This window comes from Dipodomys merriami, unplaced genomic scaffold (assembly GCF_024711535.1).
Source record: "Dipodomys merriami isolate MVZ:Mamm:240054 unplaced genomic scaffold, mDipMer1.0.p SCAF_63, whole genome shotgun sequence".
Lineage (NCBI taxonomy): Eukaryota > Metazoa > Chordata > Mammalia > Rodentia > Heteromyidae > Dipodomys > Dipodomys merriami.
The window spans coordinates 2,113,199-2,137,270 of NW_027206213.1; positions in this window are offsets into that span (position 1 = coordinate 2,113,199).

The following is a 24,072-nucleotide window of genomic DNA, read 5'->3' on the forward strand; positions in this document are numbered from 1 at the left end:
TCACTTCAGGGTTCTGTTCCAGAAGGCCCTATCGTTTTGACCAGCCATATCCCGTCTCAGCCCTCAAAGTTTTATCCTTCCTCCTAGAACTGAGGCTGAAGTGACCTGCTGACCATGGGCTCCTTCTCTGTCATTCGGGGACTTGCTGCTCAAAGAGAGCTCTGGGAACTTATTAGTAACAGAAACTATCAAACCCCATACCAGGCCCATGTGCTCAATTTACTGTTATTAAGATCCTGTGTTAATGAAGCTACAAGCAGGGTGACTTCTCTTATTCTGAGCCCTCGCTTGTAAAAAAAATTTGGACCTTATCTCAGAGGTTTCTTGGAGGTACTTGTACATTCACACCAAATTCTTGGCTTCTAATCCAGACTAAGTCCCAATAGAGAAGTGTACACTAAAGCACTGCATTTGATGATGAGTTGGTGGGGACAGAGCCTTAATCAATAGTTTTTTTGGGGGGGTCTGGTTGTGGGACCTGAACTCTGGGCCTGGGCGCTGTCCCTCAGCTCTTCAGCTCAAGGCTAGCGCTCTACCACTTGAGCCACAACGCCACTTCCGGCTTTTTTTTCTTTTTGCTTATGTGGTGCTGAGGAATCGAACCCAGAGCCTCAGGCATGCAAGGCAAGCGCTCTACCACTGAGCCACCTTCCCAGCCTCAATAGGCTTTTAAAAAAATATTTCTCACTGGGTGCTAATGTCTCACACCTGTAATCCTAGCTACTTAGGAGGCTCTGAGGATCTGAGGATCATCATTCAATGCCAGCTGGGGCAGAAAAGTCTGTGAAACTCTTATCTTTAGTTAACCAGCAGAATTATGGCTTAAATGGTAGATCACCAGTCTTGAGTTAAAATTTAAAAAATCTAATGGATAGTTCCCAGGCCTTGAATTCAAACCATTGAACGGGCACACAGACACAGAAAGAAAGACAGACAGACAGACAGACAGATGTGTATGGAATATGCATGCATGTATGTGCACACACACAACTATTCTCTTCTTTCAAGGGGGAGTTTGGAGAACAGACTTGAAGTTGCAAAGCAGCCTAGGGTGGGTAAGACCAAGTGCTAAAATTGGTACTGCTACTGGGTAAGAGACCCACACCCCAGAACAATGCTGTTCTGTGCAATGTTCCACATGTTAAGGCTTGGATTAGACCACTTACTCTTACTCTAAATGCCACTGTTCAATGTCTGAAGAAAAACATTCCCTTTCACAGAGCCTGCAGACTTCCCTAGACCCCAAGCCAACCCTTTCCAAGTGAGCAGGGTTTAGTTCTATGCTCCACTTCAGGTCTAATGAGCTGGTGTTTTATTTCGTTGCTCTGTTTCCTTTACTAACTGTCCACAGCAAAAGATTTCCTCAAAAGCTTAATGTAACCCGAATAACAGACTGCTGTGTTTTATTGATGTGCCACTGTTTTGGAACTGTGGGCCTACTATATGGGGCGGGGGGTGTGGGGTTTAGGGAGCCACTGAGGATTCTGGGAATGACATCATGGGTTAGAGAGGTTAGAGAGGAAAATGACACTCCTGCAGAGTGGAGTCTGTAGAGCGGTCTAGGAGGAAAAATTGGACATATTCTGGATTAAGCAGAGCACCATATTAGGGAATTCAAAGCCAGCTGGGCCAATTCACTTCCTTGTTTAGGCCCTCACAGCTAGCCAGACTGTGAATCAGACAGAATGGAAAGCATGACATACAGGAAAACTTCCCAGAAGTTTATTGCCACACTGCTCTGCGTGGAATCCTGTCCTGGGCTCTTACTTCCTCTGTGGTTTTGGTAGCTTCTGGGTTCACTGAATGGACATGCCACCCTCCTTTCAGATGTATTGAAATTTTTTACTCCTGAGGAGGTAGCCCCTGAATGACCCTTTATTTCACTCCCTATAAAGTGCGTTCCAGTTTACAATTTGTTCATTCTGATCAAGCTGATCTTGTGATTCTATTACTTTTCATCTATAAAGTCTCCTTTCAAAATTTCAAGTTGCAAATTAAAAAAAAAAAGCGTTCTTTTTAGTACAATTGTTTAGAAATTCAGCCATTTAACACAAGCCTATTTTATGTTGACTAGTCTATGAAATTCCATTTAATTTAGGTGTGCAAATTTCCAGTTATTCAAGTCTAGAGATTGGCAGAAGGTCATGTGAGGCTAGAGGTAAGAAAAGCCTGTGGAAGTCCACTTAACAGAGACCATTCAAGGCCGCCAAACGAATCGGTGGCATAATTAGAATCCCATCTTTTCAAGGACTTGGTTTTCACTATTAGAAAACTAAATACATACTTTGTAGGTGAAGTAGCCATTTGTTTAAGTGTTTGCCATAAGTCCTATTGTCATTTGTCTATTGACTCCTCCCTCCCCCATTCAGAAATTTAAAAATGTTTCCATGGCTGCAGAGGTAGCTTGGAATGGAGCACTTACATTGTATGCACAAAGTCCTGGGTTTTGATTCCCAAAATAGCAAAAATAAATAAATAAGTAAACAAATAATATAATCAATAAATCAAATACAAATGACAAAATGTATTGCTGGTTTTTCCTTTGTAATCCCTATATCTGAATTTACCTTTTTCAGAAATATTTTTTTCTTTTATTTATTCATTTTCTACATAAGATTATTCTGTAGGGTTGTTTGTATTAAGTTCCCTTTCCCATGGTTCTCTTGGGATTGGCTCCAGTCTTGTTGCCTTATAGTCTAGTACTTCTAGAACCAACATTAGCTTGATATAAAAAGGAAGGCATATAATAAGGCAATAAAGTCCCAAATAGTTCAGGTCTAATGAGCCCCTCCTTAGGTACAGGCATCAACTCCCTTTTGTGCAATGGCTTTTTTTTTCTTTCTCTTCAGCACCTATCTGAGGGCTGAAAAGTTGGAAACAAACTTTTGCTGAAATGAGCACTGCAGACCATATGTCATAAGCCCTCTCTATATAAGGGCATCTGATTGGTCAGTAAAAAGAAGAGAAATCTGCTGACTCTTACCAAGGAGAATTTACTGCAGGCTCGTGTGCTGAACCTTAACTAATGATCCCTAAGAAGAATGACTTTCAACCCCAGTAACTAATTAAACACTTCCAGACAGAGACTTATCCATGCTGCATGATATTGCTAAAGTAACTGGTGCTCTTCCTCAGCTCTTCAGGGGTTTCCCCCCAAATTGGAAGATGCCTGGATGCTTCTGTTGTTGATCGGCCCGTGAGCCATGTTGCTGGTGTAGACTGTCCTCTGGAAGCTGACAGTCAAGCCTTCTTGAGCCTCCCCCAGGACTCCTAGCAATCTCTTTCCCAGCAGAGTTATGAAAAAGGAAACCCTGTTGGCCTCTTTTAGTACAGAGGAGCCTTCGCTCTGAGCTGTGATTAAGGAAGCTGTGCAACTTGAGATGGTGAATTTTCCCATTGTTTCTGTCTGGTGAAGGACCCCCTGCCCTGAGGTATTTTGAATTAAGTAATGAGATCTTGAAAATGCTCATAATTGCTACAATATATTGGAGAACTTGTTATTCAGGATTCTGTTCTCTTTGAAATATTGCAAACACTAACTACACATTCCCTGAATATGTATGAATTGCAATGGCAATTCTATTAGGGTCAGCTTTCTGTGTGGCTATAAGACCTGGTTAGGGACCACAGGAGTGCTCTGAAGCATACAGTTTTTATTCTAGTTATAGGGTTTGTGGCTTATCCTCTATTGTATAGTAACTATACAACAGAGGCCGACTATGAATTTGCTACATACTTTTTTTTTTTTTTGGTTGGTCCTGGGGCTTGAACTCTGGGCCTGGGTGCTGTCCCTGAGCTCTGTAGCTCAAGGCAAGTGCTCTACAACTTGAGCTACAGCACCACTTCCAGTTTTCTGGTGGTTAATTGGAGATAAGAGTCTCAAGGACTTTCTTGCCTGGGCTGGCTTTGAACTGCAATTCTCAGCTCTCAATCTCCTGAATAGCTAGCTATTATAGGTGTGAGCCACTGGTACCCAGCTCATACTTTTTTTGTATATACTTTTAACAACAGATGAGGGTTGTTAATTACTTAAGTGAGTGAAGATTGGGCTTTGAGAATGGACTGTATGAGTTTAAGTCTGGTTTTCAACTTGGTATCTTCATGAGTTGGGACAAGTGCCTTAACCTCTCCAAGTTTTTTTTTTCTCATTTGTTAAATAGAAAAATGAAAAATACAGGTGCCAATTGCTTAATCTGGATTAGTTGAGGCTGATTGTATTTTGTGCTCATTTTAGAAAAACAAACTAGTATTTGTACCTGAATCTTGGATTTCCTTGAAAGGGTAAAATCTGGTTAATGTCCTATAACTTAGTAATACACACATTTATATGTGTGTTTGTATGTAAATATACACATATACATGCATGTGTACATATATACATATATGCATATATATACATACATGCACAGCAAAAGATGTAACTATTCCTACTAAATAAAGATGAGGGATAGACCCATAGCAATTAATTTTATTATTTTTAAGCATAACTAGGTGGTTTTCAGGAAGGATTTTTTTAAGTAAAGGATAGTGAATGTGTATTTATTCATAAAGTTATTGTTCTTCTGCACAGCATGCATAAAGAACATCTCTCAGTGACACCAGCATACTAACTGCTCAATAAATATTATCTGGCATGGAGACTTTCATCCTGTTGCCAAGCCTACTTCCTAATCTTTGCTGGCTATTTCATTTCTGAGTTAGCTTGTGCCAATGCTTTATTTCCATATGTATCCATGGAAAACTTTTACCAGTATTGTTTCCTAAAATTCTTCTTCATCTAATGAACCTTATGCAGTGACAAAAATGTCCTAGATCTGTGCTGTCCAGTGGTAGCCATTAGCCATCTGTGACGATTAGGCACTTGAAATGTGGCCAGTTTAATTGGGAAACTGAAATTTTGATTTTATTTAATTGTAGTTAATTAGAATGTTGATCTAAATAACTACATGGGGCTAGTGGATATTGTATGTTGTAAGTACAGGTCTAGGCAGACTGTGACAAGTTTGTGCCTTCTAGATACAAAAATGCATTATTCTTAAATTGGTGAGGAACTATGCCCTCACTTGTTCATTTACCAAGTGTTTTATGAATGTCTACTGCGTGAAAGACTTGGTAGGCACAGAGAACAAGGCTCTATTAGTTAACCTTCCATCACTGGGACAAAATACCTGAGCGAATCAATGTAAAAGGAGGACAGGTTTGTTTTGCTTCAGTTTCCATAGTCACTTGGCTCCCTTGTGGTGATAAGAGAACATCATGCCAGGGAGCCTGTAGTGGAGCAAAGATGTTCACTGCAGGGTAGAAAGAAGCAGATAGAGAGCAAGGAAAGGGTCTAGGGACAATACACAACTTCAAAGGCATGAACCAGTGACCTACATCTTCCAAGAAAACTCAACCTTTTAGTTACCCAGGCAGCTATGAATTCATCAATGGATTAATCAGCCAATGAGCTGAACTTCCTCCTGATCCAATCACTTGTCCAGATCACCATCAGCTAGAACACCAATCCTTCAAAAAATAATTTGAGGAGGAAAAGATATTCAAACCACTACAAAGGTTCTTGCATCCAATGGATACACATAAACACTTAAAGCATAAATTTAAAGTATGTATTTAAAAGCATAAGTATGGCGTGATGAATGCAATAATAGGGATATTGGATTGCTGCAGGAACACAGGGAAGGGACACCCATCAACCTAGAGAGGGGCAGAAAAATTCTCCCTGCTGAGAAGGTGCCTCGTTTCCTGTGTAAGCAGCAGGAATTAGCCAGGAATCTTGGGCTCTGTGCATAAAGGAAGGATAGCCTAGCATGAGAAAAGACAAGGAAATGGGAAGTTGATTGGTGTTCTAGGCAGCTATCAGCTATTGATATGGCTGAAATGGCTGGGGTTGAGGAGAGCGTGGATGGTGAGCAGAACAGGACAGGCTGTGTGTGCTACTGTGTGTGACTACTGAGCTCCTGGGGACGTCCCGGGAGCCTTAGCAGTCCTGAGAATTGAAGATCCAGTCGGCACTGAGTGAAGAACTTACTTGACGTATTTCAAGATGGAAGAGGTTTCATGTAGGAGACTGGTATCTATATAAGGATTGGCATTCTAGAGAGCAAAAGCGAGCTCATGTTCAAGAAACTCGGTTCAGGAATTGCAGAGGACTGCTGTGTATTGTCTTGGCTGCCTTCAGCTTTGGAAACCATGGGGAAAAAAGTCCACATCTTTTACCTTCCAATACCAAATGTCTTCCAGCACCAATGTCTAATACCTGTGCCTGCGGCAGCTGGAAAATAGGTTTCGGTCCCTTCTCTTCTGATTTTAAGTCATTTGCCAACTTCTTTCAGTGGTCAGAATTAGCAAGGGAAGCCGGGGACTACAGTTCCCAGGCCCTCTGCTCTTGAGTGAGTTTAAGATGTAACCGTTTTCAAAAGTGCCTCCGACTACTAATAGTATCTATATAGGTAAGCTCACCACAGAATTTATCATCCAACCCAGATCCATTATGAAAAGGAAAGGGTTCTAAAATGAATTAATAGATGTTAGTTGATTTAAAAAAAGAAGTATAACCTAGGACTGTCCTAAGCAAATGGAAATGGATGGTCGCCCCAGATAAGGTTATCATTTAAAAATGCTTATTTTTTTAAGTATGGAGAAAATTGAAAAGACAGAAAGAAAGCTGAGCAAGAAGGTACATTATACTAGTTTTGTCTATACTTGTGCTTAATATTTTCACAGTGAAAGTTCACTAAAGAACAATAGTACCTGAATTTTTGTGTATGTGGTGAGTGGTGTGTGTGTGTGTGTGTGTGTGTGTGTGTGTGTGTGTGTGTGTGTGTGTGTATGTGTCATTTCTGAGTATTGAATTCAGGGCTTATGTGCTGTTTCTGAGCTTTTTTGCTCAAGGATTGTGTTTAGCCACTTGAGCCACAGCTCTACTTCTGGCTTTTTTGGGGTGGTGCTTAATTGGGAATAAGAGTTTTATGGAGTTTCCTGCCCAGGATGGCTTTAAACTTCAGTCCTCGGATCTCAGCCTTCTGAATAGCTAGGTTTAAAGGCCTGAACTACTACTGATGGCCAGAGTAGTACCTGAAATTTTGATTAATGTACAGATGTATGCAGCCACTTGCAATTTAGATTGAAAGAGTAAATTGTTCAGGACTCAAGGCCTCTGATAACATTTTGGGTGGGTAAGCTAAAACCAGATGGAAAAGAGACATGGTTGCAAAAATATCTTTCCTCTGTCCCCCATCCCTCCAACCTTTCTAGTTTTGATAACCTTTCCATAACACTGGAGAAAGGATTTTCAAAAGGGACCTTGTCAGGAATTAACCAATTGGACTGTTGTGAGATGCAACCAATAAAGGCTCACCTTCCATAGCATGTAGTTATAGTAAGGGCAACCAATCAGAGTACAACCCAGGATATAAGGACCTCTAGGCTCAGAGCCATCGACTGAGAGCTACAAAAGAACACACAAAGGACACACAGAGACAGAGAGAACACACAACCGCTAGCCTACACGAGCAAGATGTTTCTTTTCTGAATGAAGTTATCTGCTCCCATTATCCATTATCCTGGACTTCATTCATCAAATTGCTGAGATAGGAACCTGAGAAGGTTACAGCAGCAGAGATGCAACAGTGTCAGGCATTATTTGCAGCTGAGCTGTGAAACTAAGTGTGTGGTGGCTGTTACAGGGTTGCAATCTTAGTGATCTCTGGTAGCTGTGGACCCAGAAGAGCTGTGATGCCAGATGGGCAATGTGGGCTCCACCCATCTTGAGCAGCAGCAGAAAATTCCAGAAAAACATATGTGGGGTTGGGGATTTAGCTCAGTGGAAGAGCATTTGCCTGGCAAGTGAAAGGCCCTTAGTTTGGTCCTTAGTTTTGGGGGAAAAAAAAAGTGTCACATGACCTTTAAGGACTCGTTAGATTTAAATATTGTTACCAGAAAGGGGAGAGAGGCTTTGGGTTTGGGTTTTGGAGGCTATTGGACATCACACTTCCATTTTGTTTATTATTGGCCGGTATGTCTTTTTAGGGATCTTTAATCATTATTCTAGGTGCTAGAACGGCAGCAGACTTATTCCCTGGGCTGTTTTGGCACAGGCTTTGACATCTAGAAAGCACTCAGTAAAGACTTAGTCAGTCAACAGAAGAGGGATAACTCTGGGTTCTTTCATTGCAGGAAGTGAATTTAAACTCCGATCACAGCTGGCCAGGCAGGGAAAAGTCTGGAACGATCGCTATCTACGTGTCATGGACTGTGGTTGATTTTGGAACCCAAAATTGCTGATTGCATCATACTCATTTGATTCTGTAGTTTATCCAGTCAAGCTCTGAAGTCTGCTTTTGAAAAAAAATAAATTTATGATGAGTTCAGTAGAGCCCCGGTGCTCGCGAGAACAGCATGGGAGCAGATGTGTGTTTGGAGCCTGCTGGTTTGGGGGACCCTCCAAGCATCTGAAGAAACTGCGTGTGAAATGAGCAGGGACTGTTGGCTCCTCTTCTCAAGGATGCTTTGTGATCTAAGAGGTGTTTTCTGTTTTCAACAATGTGCTGCAGAATGGTCTGTAACAGTCGGTTGCAATTTTCTCTCCAAATCTCCTACATTTCTGCCAATAGTGAATTAGACTGTCATTAGCTTCACAGATGTGGTTTGATCTGCATATGGCTTGTCTCCTGGCAGGGAGGTATCTGAACCATTGATGCTGATTTGGTAAACCTGGAGGATAAAACACAACACAGCGGATGGATAAAGGTCAAGAAGGCTGGGTCCCCAGGTTCAAGTCCCATCTCTGTTGTTAATTAACGGTTTGTCATCTTGGGAGAGGCAATGGAGTTTCCTTTTATCCTAGTTTTCTGATTTGTAGAAGGAGATTATTGGATGGGTTTTTAAGTTCCTTTTGGAACCTTGGATGCTGATCAGGATAACTCTCCAGGTTCAGGAATAGATGTTGTCTTGCTCTTGGGAATCTTGGATTTCTAAATTTGCAATCTACGGTGAATATCAGAATTAATCATTGTTCACAGTTGATTACTAGCTCAATAGCCCAACTCTACTGCCTGTAAAAGGATAAAATAGCCTGGTGCCAGTGGATCATGCCTCTAATACTAGCTATTTAGGAGGCTAATATCTGAGGATTGTGGTTCAAAGCCAACCCTGGGCAGAAAAATCTCTGAAATGTCTATATTCAATAAACTACTCAGAAAAAGCTGGAAGTAGCACTGTGGCTCAAATGGTAGAGTACAGCCTTGGGCACAAAATGGTTCAGGCCAACAAAAACAAAAGCCCTGAGTTCAAGCCGCAGGACCAGCCAAAAAAAAAGGTATAATAGGTGTCTGAGTTTAATGATGTATGTTTTTTGGGCATCTCTGCCCTCTGAAGGCTAAATTGTTTAACATAAGAAAGAAAGTTAAACATTGTACATCAGCATTTCTGAGCTCTACTACAATCTCATTGAACAAGCATCATCTAGCAGATGTCAACTGTTGACATAAACATTCTTATCAGTTATACGATGGTATGTATATACATATACATGTATATGTGTATATGTCATGTACATATACCGATATTCTGATGTGTGTGTGTGTGTGTGTGTGTGTGTGTGTGTGTGTGTGTGTGTGTGTGTGTGTGAAGGGTTACCTGCTTGCTTGGATTTATTGGTCATAGGTGTCACTCTACCATTTAAGTCATGCCCCCAATCTGGTTTTTTGCTAGTTAATTGAAGAAGGGATCTTAGCTTGAAGAAAGGATCTGGGCTGACTTGAAACCTTCATTCTCCAGATCTCAGTCTCTTAAATAGCTAGAAGTATAGGTATGAGCTCCTGTCTCCCAGAGCCTGACTGGTCTTTTTTCATGGATTCCTATTTTATATATAGGGTGAACTATTTTTCATATCTCTGAGGATATCAATTATAATTCTATTTCACTTTTCTTCTCCTTATATTATTTGTTTCTTTGAGTGCTTGTTATTCACTTCATTTGTAGAGACTGTGTTTTTTCCTTTAGACATGTTCCTTATTCTGATGATTTTAGTGTCCCTTCTTATTTAGTGATGAGTCAATTTAGCGATGAGTGTTTTGTGGTTATTACATTTCACTGTAGGTGATGGGTCTTGCCATTCTGTTGGGGGAGGTGCCAGTTGCTTGGATGTGTTAGTCATATATGTGAATAAGTCTCTAGAGAATTCATCAGTTTTCTTTTAGAGGTAATAGTAGTGGGGTGGTGACCTGGATTCTTACAGGAGTGTGGTGGAGAAAACCTTCATTCATAGACTCCAAGTCTATTCTCTCTGCAATTTTTTTTTCTCAGAGGTTGAGAAGGGAGAGTTATCTGGATGCAAAGGATTGTGGGAAAGATATTTGAGTCTAATTCTGTATTCAAAGACCACTGCTTATTTTATTTTTTAAAATTTACTTTTATTGTAAAGGTGCTGTACAGAGGGGTTACAGTTACAAAGGTCAAGTAATGAGTACATTTTTTTGAACTTCAGCATAAAAGTTCTTTTCTTACCTCTGCAGCTCAAATTGTTTGAACTGTTCTGATAAGGAAAATGGTCAATCTGACCTAACTTTATGGTGGTAGAGCTATATAAGTCATCCAAATGTAAAGGCATATCACATTTATTTCACTGATAAAATTTAAGATTTACTAGAGAGCTAGTAACCAATTGTAATTGTTTTCTTTGATACTGTAATCATCCTAAAGCTATTGAAATTAATAACTTAGTAGGGCTGACCCAGCTTTACCTCTTTGCTCACTGCCTGCCGTTTATTTCTTTCAATGTGTAAATGAGATTCACCTTTCCTAGGCTCTCTAGTATTTTCCTCCTCCTCTGGTCTTCTTGCCCAAATTCCTTGACATAGTCTGTCTCTTGCAAGAAAAGTATATTATATAATTAAATGTGCCTCAGTTGTATTTCACATTACTCTTTCGCCTCCATGAGCCTTTAGAGTTCTGATTTTCCAGAATTCCATCACTATTTTCTAAAATTTTGCTGACATTTCCACTGTTGTATTTTGACTTCCCCTTTTCCCCCACCAGTTTATTCCTTTACTACATTTTTAGCCGGAAATGCAGAAGGTAGAGAAATAAATGCATATGTTTATTGGTGATAGTTTAGTAGTCATTCTATGTATAGCACAGAACTTGTAAACATAGGACTGAATGAAACATGACTAATGATTTAATTTTTTCCCCCATACAGGTCAATGTTAGCTGATTTTAGTCTCAAAATTGAACTCACATAGTTATGTATTGAAGAGGTATGCTGTAATACTGTTAATTGGTTCAGGAAACAATAGGATCACTACAGAGGTGAACAATGATTTTCAACAAAGTCTCCTTCTTAGTGGATTGAGAAGGTAATTGAATCACAGAATCATTTGAGTGGACAATATTTAAAAAATACAAGGGCTCATTATTAGGTAGAATCTTGGAATCAAGATTTAATTAAAAAATATTTAGAACAGGGCATGGTAGTGATTACATGTAATCTCGGCACTTGGAAGGTTGAGGCCAGAGGACTGTGAGTTCAAGGCCAATCTGGGCTACATGGTAAGATCCTATCTTAAGAAACAAACAGATATGAACAAAGAAAAAGAAATCAATACCTACAATAACCCCAATGAACAGGCAGATTTGATTGTCACTGGTTTATTTAAAGAGTACTTTATGTTTCAGAAGGTATGGTTTTAGATATTCATTCTCCAATTTTAATTGGCATAGGTGTCTTGATAGTCTTACTTTTCTGAGCTTTGAACTCAGGAATGGTAAGGCTAGGCTTTGCATTATAATCACATTTCTAGAGATGATTCTGATGAAAATGTTTTAAAGGCTCTGATTGAAAAAATACCACTTTTTTAAGTGTGTGTGTGTGTGTGTGTGTGTGTGTGTGTGCTAGTACTAGGGCTTGGCATCAGGGCCTTGTTTTCACACCTGAAATTATAGACTCTACCACTGAGCCACAACTCTAGTTCCCAGATACCACTTTATTCTTATTTTTAGCTTATTTAATTTACATTTGCTTCTTACTCTGTTTATGTCTGTCCATCATACTTAAAGGAAATCTTGGTCCTTGATTATGCTTTTGTTCCAGGGAGTTCTGAAGAGGAGACTGCGGAGTGACTATGAACAAGTAAACTTTGGGAATCCTTAAGCCCACCAATCCTGTGATGCTACTGTCTTGCTATGTTCTACATGTCTGGAAGAGAATATGGTTAGCACTTGTGTCTCTCAAGATTGAGAATTTATGGAACATTTTTATGGAACTTTTCAATATATGGAACTTTATAAAGTCTCCTCGATAACTTCAGCACTTTTTTTGATCAGCTTGATCTCTGGCCTGGCCGCTGTCCCTGAGCTCTTCAGCTCAAGGCTAGCTCTCTACCACTTGAGACACAGTGCCACTTCCAGTATTCTGGTGGTTAATTGGAGATAAGAGTCTCACGGGGAAGTGGTGTTGTAGCTCAAGTGGTAGAGGGCTCGCCTTGAGCTGAAGAGCTGAGGGACAGCACCCAGGCCCAGAGTTCAAGCCCCACGACCGACAAAAAAAAAAAAAAAGACAAAGAAAACTTACAGCAGTTAAAAAAAAAAAAAAAAGAGTCTCACGGACTTTCCTGCCTGGGCTGGCTTTGAACCACGATTCTCAGATCTCAGCTTCCTGAGTAGCTAGGATTACAGGTGTGAGCCACTGGCGCCTAACTATTTAACACTTTCTTAGGAAAGTACATAAGTAGTATGAATTATATATAATTGTTCGTTATGAATTTTATGCTTATAGCCTTTATATAACTAATAAAATACTATAAACCATACTAAATTAAATAATTTTGTAATTAACACGATTACTATTAGTGTGTGTGTGTGTGTGTGTGTGTGTGTGTGTGTGTGTGTGTGTGTGTGTGTGTGCTGGTACTGGAATTTGATCTAAGGGCCTTGTTCCCTTGCTTGACTTTTTTGGGCAAGACTGGCACTCTATTACTTGAGCCACAACTCCAGTTCTGGCTTTATGCTGGTTAATTGGAAATAAGATTCTCATAGATTTCTCTGCCCGAGCTAGCTTCAAACCTCCATCCTCAGATCTCTACCTCTTGAGTAGCTAGGATTACAGGTGGGAGCCACTGGTACCTGGCAATAGTATTAATGTTTTATTGAAATGAAACCATATGCATCATTTTACTAGTTGGGAGTTACAATGTGAATTCACTTCTGTATTTTATTCTTTTTTGCATTTTGTATTTTGTGGCTCCACTATGAAGAAAACCTGGTTGTATAAAGATGCTGTGCAAAAAATAGCTATAAAAACTATAGGCTTTGGTTTGCTGCTTCAAAATAATTGAATCTTTTTCTTAACCTAAATTCTGCCTTGGAGCAATCTGCAAAGCCCATTTCAGTGTAGTGTTCTCTAATCACTCTATTATCTATATCCTTCATAGGAGGGGACAATAAGTGCTACATTGTTAGTTAAAGCTACGGTAAGTGGAGGTCTAATGCAATCATTGGTTGCATTAGCTGAGGAAATATTTGCTGTGCATTTGTTACTATATGCTTATTGCTAATTAGCACTATGTGATTCATAGGAAGACAAGCTCCACCAGTGAATCTTCTGTCAGTCATTTTGCGTGAGTGCCAGAAGTTTCTTCTGAATTGGACATGCCTGACAGTCCATTATACTCTGGGCAAAACAGAATAGCAAAAGTTCAAAATACTCATAGACGATGACTTGTTATCCTTAAGACTATGACCATAAAACTAAGGGTTTGCAGAGTTTTGGTTGTCTCAAGTTGTGTTGAGCTTTTGAAATCAGATTAAACCTGTTACTCAAATCTGGTGTTAGCCATATAACTTTGGGAAAATTGTTTATGCTGTCCAAGTCCCTGTTTATTTGCTGGAATGTGGACATTCTAATACCTATTATGTAGAATCATGACGATTAAATGGGTTACACATGTTTAGCACATGACATTTGGAGTCATTCAATAGATGGGAAGTGATAATTACTACCCCCTCGTTAGTTCAGCTCATTTTCTCCCGAATATGTCTGGGTGGATCAATCTGTTCTTCTTCATTGTGTCTCACCCTTCAACATCCTGAGGTAGTTTCTGAAGCTTGGAGAGAGAAAAGAAACCATCTGTAGAATATTGACCTTAAAAATGATCCTGCTTACATTGCAAAGTAATAATCTCCTGGCCAGTTGCTTCCTTCTCTGATGGATTAGTTGTACTAGAAATTACATGGAAGTATGAAATTGAAAAAAATATAAATAGTAAGAAAAGTAAATGATTTCACATTTAAAGGTATTGGATAGAAAATGTTGCCGAGTGTTGGTGGCTCATGCCTATAATCCTAGCTGAGATTTGAGGCTGACATTTGAAGATCCCCCAACCAACAATAATAACAAAAAGACAGGGACAATGCCCAGGCCTGAGTTCAAGCCCAGGACTGGCCAAAACAAAAAATAAAAACAAACAAAAAACAAACTCAAAGTGTTTCCGGAGTCTATTGCCTTCTTTTGAAGTACAAAAATTTGGGGGCTGGGAAGGTGGCTCAGTGGTAGAGCACTTGCTTTGCATGCATGAGGCCCTGGGTTCGATTCCCCAGCACCACATAAGCAAAAAGAAAAAAAGCCGGAAGTAGTGCTATGGCTCCAGTGGTAGAACGCTAGCCTTGAGCTGAAGAGCTGAGGTACAGCGCCCAGGCCCAGAGTTCAGGCCCCATGACTGGACCCCCCCCCAAAAAAATTTTTTTTTGTACACTTTATTTTCTGCCTTGCATTTAGCTATCACCATGATAATTACACATGTTTTTCTATCTTGTCATTATTGGGCTTTTGTCCTGGGGATTCTGAGAAAAAGACTTTGGTTTACAAACTTTGAAGTGATTACAAATGTGTAAACTTTGGATCTCAAGACCCACCAATAACTATGATGTTACTGTTATGTGACTCATAGTATAGAGTTTTTAACACTACTAAATCCAGAAATGGGGAGGAGAAAAAGCAAAAGTCACAAGAAACTCAATGTGTCCTGTGATCATTCCATCATATACATACACATATATACATATACATATTCATGTATATATATGTATATATAGTCAGTTGTGGAGCTTGAACTCAAGGTCTGAGTCCTGTCTTTGAACTCTTTTTGTTCAAGGCTAGTGCTCTACCACTTTGAGCCACAGCACACTACTGGTTTTCTGGTGGTTTTATTTGCGTCTCGTGGACTTTCCTGTCTGGGCTGGCTTTGAACCAAGATCCTCAGTTCTCAACTTCCTGAGTAGCTAGGATGATAGTTGTGAGCCAGAAGTGCCTGGCTTATTCCATAGTTTAAGCTCCAAGCAAAGTTATTCTGAGTAAGGATAGCTATTCTCTTCCAGACTATCAACTCAGTTTCTTTACTGCATATCATGACTAATACTTATTCGTTCTTCCTCAGACAGTTTATGGGTTAAATGAAATGATTGATGAAAGAACAAAGTAGAGTGACCCTGATGCAGTGGGCACACTACTCAATAATATTAGCCATTATCACCATCTGAGCATCCTTCAACATCTTCAGGGAAACTATAGGTGAGAAATTGAGGTGAAAATGCAAAATAATTATGCAAAATAAAAATCCATCTGAGGCTAACAACTTAAATACTTTAGGACAATAGGAAAACTAGATTCGACAAAAGAGGAAAAGAAATCTCATTTTGACATGAACTTTTTAGAAATTTCTGTACTGAAACATTAAGGTGTGTATAATGGTCGCTGTGTACCTGTTAAACTTTCTGTGAGAATTTGGGATGGAGTGACTTTCTGTTGTGTTGAAATACAAGAGGACAGCAAAATCCTATTAAATCTAGAGACTCTTCATTTTATGGGTTAAGGCAAAAGAGTGAAGGGAATTTCAACCTCAGAATATCTCAAGAGAGTATGCAGGGCCTATAAAAACTTTGGGGCTCTCAAAAGGTCTTTATGTCCAGGGATACTTGAAATGGTTTTAACACTATCCCATTCTATCTCTGCAGAAAGAAGCCATTTTAAAGTGATTACTGAAAAAAAAAAACTAGTTTGTCAAACTTCCAGGTACTAAAGCAATCAATCACCTTTGTGTCCTTGGCATTAGTTTGGGTACCTTTCATTTATCTGCATAGTATGATTAGGCCAGTTAGTCTACTGTACTATACAAATTTAAATGAATGTATTTTACCCACCTGTCTCAGAATCCATTATTTGAGTTGAGTGTGAAAGAAAAGTGTTTATTCTATTTGCTTGGATGCTGTTTCTATCACCAGAAGTCCCTGGGATGTGGCTGGATTTCAGTCTTCATTCTATTTCCCAGACGTGATCACCATCTCTAGGTGGGCTTGAATGTAATCACAGCTTTACAGGGCCACTTTCACCTTCTCTTCCAGGTAAAGTGAACCATGGCTTCTCTTAGACTCTATAGAGACTGGTTTCTTCTCTCTTGAGATCGTTCAGGAAAACGGACAACAAAGTATAGCCAATCAAGACTTGAAAGCCCCCCCAGGGCATAGTAGAATGGAGTGGATAACTCTCCCTTTCTAACGATGTCTTACACAACTGTAAGAAATTTGAGGACTATTTTTTCTTAACTAAACGAGAACAGAGGCTTTTATCTTCCTCCACATTTTTTTTTACAGAGAAAGAGACTGCCCTGTTCCTGAAAAGCGGCGCATAGGGGAGTGAACACTAAATCTGCCCAGTCATGTCTAAGAATTAAAATATTTAACTAGATTCTTGGTAGGTTGACATTAAGATGATATTCAAAGTCATTTGTTGTGGCTTGACACTTGTACTTGTGTTCAAGACAGATGGGTACATGTACTTTCTGTCTCTAGGTGACCCAATCTACTAAGACTATCACTTTCTTTCTTGATTTTCTAGAACAATTAGATAGATTTCTATTGTTTTTTTTTTGTCATTCACAGTGAGGTAAGGCAGGTAGCATGTGCCAACTAGGCCAACTAATTAGAAGACTGAGATGTGTGGGTCTTCGAATCCTAGATTTTGATGTCAGCCAGGACAATATAGTGAAACCCTGACTCAACAAACAACTACTCTTCCCAATACGATTAAGTCTATGGGTCTAGTAAGAGTCTCTGTCCACTACTACACAGAAGTTCTCTACCTAAGACCCCTCTTTTAGACAGTCATGAAAACTAGATGGACAAATAAGAAAGGATCTACTTCTTTGTCCTCAGATCTAAACTATGCTTTCCCATCCACCTTTATTAGAGAGGTTGGTCTTTGGAGGTGATTGAGCATTTATTCAGATGTTAATAAAAATGATGTGTCATCACTCCTTGTACTCATAATCCTTGAACCAGGATGGGGAGAAGAAGAAATGAGACTTAAGCCACCACCTCAAGTCCTTCAACAAGTAGGAGCTTGAGATAGTGTCATTTCTCTCTCGTTACCTGTATCTGTTTGGCACATATAGGTGTAACAGGTGTTTCATGAAATACACTTCGTTATTGCCCCTAAAGAATGGGTAATCATAGCTCCAGTCCTGCAGTCCCAAGCTTGAGTTGACTCTATGGCTTAGATTCTGGGAAATATGGTTGACTGGAAGGACAGTGATAAAACTAACTTCTAGAAAGGGGACTTCCCAAGAGGGCTGGTTTGGAAAAGGTAAAGATGTTTGCCTTCACTCTGGGAAAGTGGGGTATTTCATTAGAGCAGCATATGGTTAATGTTGGACAAGTAAGAAGACAAGGGAAAGGTAATGGTACTGTAGAAAGAGAGGGGTGAGCACTCTCAGTGGGATTTCTTTCTTTGCCTTATATTTATTGCTTTAATCTCATTTTTATTCTACCTTCAGTTTCTTATTTATTTACTTCCTCATGAATTTTTCTTAGGGCTCCTACTTGAGATGTTGTAGGTACTAAAAGGACATAGAAAAGTGGATTGCCAGCAAGAGCAGAGGACATATTGGGGATAAGAACCCATTGGGACTATGGGTGTAGGTTGGGAAGAAAATGGTAGCCTGAGAGATAGCCTGGTAAATCCAACCTTCAACTGAGCACTCACAACCACAAGAATAAGGAGCAGCTGGTGGAGCAGAGCTGTGGAATATGAAGCTCAGTGTCTTGCATGTGCTGCTTCTCCATGGGGTCTGGCAGTTGCCTTTACCAATCAGAAAGCAGTGTGAAACATGCTAGGACTGCAATAAGAGTCAAAGCAAAGCTTTCCCCAAATGCTGAGGAGTATGGCTCCGGGGAGAGACATGTATTTTTAAATTTTGTAAGGTTATAAGATCTGAAGTGAATGTCCTGAGAGAACAGTGTGAAATGGCTGTGGAGTCCAAATCAGGGCTATTTTTTAAAATTAAATATTAATGCCACACAGTTCTGCAGGGTTCATAGAACAGATGTTAGGCCTGACATTGTGGCGACTTAATTGACTAAGAATATTTCCTGTCATTTTTATCAATGTCTGGATTTCCAATGTCTGTTAAATCTGAAAATATAAAACACAGGAAGGGATAATTAATACCCTGTTTCCATCCGTGGTTACCTGCTGACATTGGCCCCTAGAGAAGCTATAGCTTTCTCCTGAGTATAGTTTTTAGAGGCAAAGATAGGCTGAGCCTGACCTCCTTTCCATGAAAATTGTCCTCCAGGGTATCTGGCTGGACAGCAGCCCACTCTGTAAGCACAATTCTTTTTTTCTGCTGGTTTTAAGAAAATAAGTAAATTCTAAATAAGCTTGGCTTTAGTGGTAAAAGCTCCAAGGGATTCTGATTTTTCCCTTTCTTTCTAAATCCTACCACACCTCTCTAAGTCATTTCCCTCAGCATCCTCTTAGATTTAAAAACAAAACAAGAAAACAATTCTTCCACAGTCAAATCTTTGTGGAGGGAATTTTCCAAAGCAAAATCTAAGGAAGTGGATAAAACTTATTTTAAGAAAATTCACAATGACATAAAATGTGGCTTATGATGATTTAGTATCAGGAAATATTTGTTAAGTAAGAAAGCTCAGGAAAGAACAATTCTAAAATGATTCCTGGTCAGGTGCAGCTTATAATGGGCCTATTCATAGGGAGAAAAATGGTCAAGGTCCCTTCCTCACAAAAATTACATTATTTACATGGGAAAAAAATGTAGTCACACATTTGCCCTATAAGACCAGGTTGCTTTATGTTTATTAAATGGTTCTGGCCGCCATACTGAGGTCTCAGTTACATCCTCAAGGGAGGACGGCTTGTGGAGAGAGAGAAAGGAGAAGATGTGTTGTTCCCAGACCTGAACATTAAATCATTGCTGTAATGATTTTAGAGGAAATGAGGGAAAATTGGGCCAAATGAAAACCTGCTGGTGTGGCTAGGGAATTTACTTCTGTCCACTTGGAAAAGAACTGAACTCTCTACCATCAGTGCCCATCGGGCTCAGGTTTTGCTCTTGGCCTAAGGGATTTGCACTCTGCTTAAAGAGTCAAGAAGATCCCATGAGTATGTTTCCTAAGACCCTCTTGTCTGATCTTCTTCAGATCAAATTGGTGTATGTCCCGGGCAGGAGGAATGTCGTTCTGAACTGTAGAAGTGAGAAGCATTATTATTATTTTTTGAAGGTAGTTTTTAAGAAGCAGAGAGAAACAGCGGTGTGGCCAAGAAGTAGCATTCACCCTATTGGCTGATGGGAGGGGAGAGCACATGCTATGGATTTTCTTGGTAGAGACTCACTAAAAACATCCTATAAGAAGTGCTTTATGAGAGCATGGCTGGGCCCCTTAAGGTGATATCAGCCCATCTTTGTAGGTTGACGTGACCTCTGAGGGAACTTCATTAAAAGCATCAGTGTTTCAGTGGATGTCACATCAAAGAGTTGATCAGCATACAGGATGGATTAGTGTGCAGGTAACCATTTAAGAAACATAAGTCTCATGGTTTCCCTCATTTATAATAATTAGCATATGTCTAGCAGATGAGCCGAATAGCTTAATAGCTATGTATATATGACCATAGAAGATGATGCTAAGAGAAATGAACTCCAAGATATGGAAACAAGAGTTTTTTTCTTTTTGTTTTTAATGTACTATGTAATTTCTTTTTTCTTTTGTGTTTTTTCCCCTATGATTTATCCCCTGTTGTCACTGTATTTGATTTTGGTACCCTGGGTATTATATGTACCTTAATATGAATTAGGGAAGGGAAGGGGAACAACAAAATAGTGAGATCATGGCAAACCAATGCAACAGCAATACTCACAAGACAATATGTTGGAAATGATCTATACAACTGGGGACTGGGGGAATTGAAAGTGGGAGAAAAATGAGGGAGGGGTTAACAAGTGTGACAAGAAATGTACTCACTGCCTTATGTATGTAACTGTACATCACCTTGACGATAAAATTAAATTTAAAAAAGGAGGGAAAAGAAGCTAAGAGTAGGTTCCTGTAGTGATAGTATATAAAACTGGCAAATTAGGGAAGATGGGAAAGGCTGAGACATAGATGTTCTTGCTATGAGGTGTCAAGTACAGAATCTTATTCAGGTTGAAAACCCAGTTGGACGACATTCACCAACTAGGATGCTGGAAAAGAGCCAAAGGAGAATGGCTGGAGACACATTTTGCTCCTCTCTCTCTCTCTTTTCCTGGGCACATTCTAAAAGGGGGCATATTGTTGGTCATCTAGACTAGAAACACCCATAAAGTCTTTCCTCAAGGGACCTTAGGCATCTAGCTCTCTTATATCTGTTCTGTAGTTAACAGAAATAGTGAGACTCCCCTTCCCTCCACTCCCAAATCCAGGCTCCAAAGCTGAGACAAAGAGACACTATAACACAGGAAGACCCAGCCCTTTCCAGTTCTCTGCCTGCCATACTGAGCACCAGGCTCTGCCTCTGCTGTGTTGTTGAGTTTCTAGCAACAGATTGAGGAGGCATAAACACCAAGGCCTGGGTGGAAAGTTAGGGGATGTTTATAGCCGTGGAACCCAAATACAGGAGGAGGCAGGTGGGCGAAATGTGCCTAGGTTGCCTCCGTGTGAATAAATCACAAGCTTTAGTTCATTTAAGGGAAAATTTGAGCCCTCCTGAAACAGACCCATTTCCCCCCACCCTCAGCTTTTTTCTTTTCTCTCTCTCTTTTTTTTAATGTGTTTTTTCATGGAGTTTGCTTTCAAATCTGCATGAATTATTTTTCTTCTATTAAATATTAATGTGACTTTCTAAGTAGAAAAAGGGGGCAAATTAGGTCTGGTACACATCTTCGCTGCCACTATTTACAGCTGCTGCGGGAATGCAGCAAATGCCAGCTCCCAACACGTTATTAAATCAGTCCTGCACCAAGCCCAGATGTTACCCCTGAGCTGAGTGCAGCAAAAACAGACTAAAAAACAAACAGGAGTGAGCACGGGGTCTGCTTCAGCAGGGGCTTGTCCTCCTCCATCCTCACCCCATCTTTTCTGTTCTGCATGCCCATCTGGTCCTTTGACAAATCTGCTATCAACTGGGCACAGCCCATACTTCCTGAAACAGTAGTCCTGTGAATGGGGTTTATTTTATCTTTTTTTTTTTCCCAGCCCATTATTATTTTTTCCCCAATGACTCTTTCTACTTGATTAGTTGAGGATCAATATGTCTGGTAGGCAGAATGTGATGGAGAGAGTGATTTATCAGTGTCAAGGGTAGCTCTGGGCTTTGTTCATGTGGTTTTTTTCTCTCCCTAGTGATTTCCCCCTCCTGTCACAAATGTGCGTGCGCACACATGCACACACATACACACTCACACTCATTCTGCAATTCTTTTTCTGTTCTTTTCTTTATGTAAATTCTCCTTAGATAAATTTGGTTTCTTGTGATTCCTAAACCACAATGTCTTGTGAAACTAAGAAGTTTCAGGAGATAATCGTTATGTGGATTCTGATTCCCCTGTTGGCTATAAGTCTTCTGTGGAATTATATCTCAAAACTGTGGAGGAAGGAACAAAAGAACATTAAATAAGCAATCTTTCAGTACTGACTATGTGATTCTGAACTAGGTCTTCATGAATCTCAAGATGGGTAACTTATGTGAAATTATCTTTTTAAACTGGAAGACCTTATGTTATTGCTAAGCCTGAATGTACTTGTTTTTTGATCTTTATCTTAAAATTTTCTTCTTTTTTTCCTGTTTAGAATTTTTTGTGCATTTTTTTCTTTTTAAAATTATCTTTAGGTAGTTGGACAAAGGGATTGCCATTTTACAAAGCAGTTTATGTATACAATCTATCTTGATCAATGTTACCCTTACATTTTCACCCTGGTGACTTCCTCCTCTTCCTATTGGGGTTCCATGGGAAGTTACAGTTGATCTACTCATTTATGATCACTTCTACCACTTTCTACCCAGGCTAAACCATTGTATTAATCTGTTCAAGCTACTTTGTTTAGTATATAACAAAATGCCATACACTGGGTGTCTTAAAACGAACAGAAATTTATTTTTCATGATTCTTAAGGCTGAGCCATCCAAAATCAAAGTGCTGGGAGATTCAATTTCTGGTAAGGGTTCACTTCCTAGATAGTTAAATTTTAGCTCTCATCCCATATAAGAGAAGAGATCGCTGAGCTCCTTAGGCCTTGTTTATGAAGACACTGATCTCATTCATGATGGTTCTATTCTCTTGCCTTAATCTCCTCTAAAAGGCCCCACTTCCTGGCAGGTTAGGATACAAACATTCAGACCACAGCAGCCCATTTAGTGATTACTTCAGTAACTTCCCATTGGGTCTTCCTGCTTCTGCTCTGTTTCCTTCCCCGCCCCCCTTTTTTAATCACTTTATAAAACTCTTCTCCCTCAAACTCTTTTTTTCTTTTTCTTTTTTTTGGGGGGGGGGTCTGGTCGTGGGGCCTGAACTCTGGGCCTGGGCGCTGTCCCTCAGCTCTTCAGCTCAAGGCTAGCGCTCTACCACTTGAGCCACAGCACCACTTCTGGCTTTTTTCTTTTTGCTTATGTGATGCTGAGGAATCGAACCCAGGGCCTCAGGCATGAAAGGCAAGCGCTCTACCACTGAGCCACCTTTCCAGCCCCTCCCTCAAACTCTTCAGTGACCTACTGCAGTATAACTAGTATGGCCCTATATGGTCATATAACAAGCTCTCGTTCCCTTGGTTCTTGCACTTTTTCTCTCTGCAAAAGTACACATTTCTTTGCAATTCTTTATTCTTTATAATTTCATTCCACTTCTCAATTTTCTTTCTAAATTAACAATTCCACCACTCTCTAACCTCTTACTCAGATTTTCTTTCCCATGATGCCAATTACTATCTAGCCTTTTTGAGTATTTATATTTGTTTGCCTGTGCATTGTCTATGGACTTAAAATAAGCTCTAAAGAGAAGAATATTTTCTGGCTTATTTTTATTTTCCAACGTTTATAGTGGTGTCAGTTACATAGTAGGTCTTTGAACAAAAAACTGCATGAATCACTCTTATTTCATTAAATTGCATTGTGTCCTGTGCCTAACAGAATGAATGCTTTATAAATATTTGCTGAGACAATTGTGGATTGAATTTTTAAATGTGCAGTCCCTGGATGTCTTTTAGGGGAAGTAATTAAATTTTGTTGTGGACCAAGTAAATGAATACAGGATTGATTGAAAGACTGTAGATGACTGAGAAAGAAGAGGCAAAGGTCTCAGCTCTGGAAGACAACAATGATGGTGTGAACTGAGATGAGATGGAAGATAACTTGGCATCTACCAGCAGCACTCAACTTTACTATGCCTTCTTTGCCATATGCCCACATACCTATACATCCAAATCAAACCACCTTGCCAAACCAAACCTAAACCCAACAATAACAACAATAACATCAACAACACTGAGCCTTTCAAGGAAAGGACACATTAAGAATCAGCGCTTCTAGTTGCATAAAAACATTGCATAAATTAGTGCACACAGAATAGGGCTTCTCTGGTTGGATAATGGAATCTCTTTGTACTTCAGCTCATCTAAAATAGCACATTAATAAAGTGAACCAAATGTGGTACTCTATCTGGTTTTATTGGTCATTAACATTTACAGATCCACGTGAAGTCGTGTTTTCCAATTTTGAGATTAAAAGATTTAGCTGGCCTAATT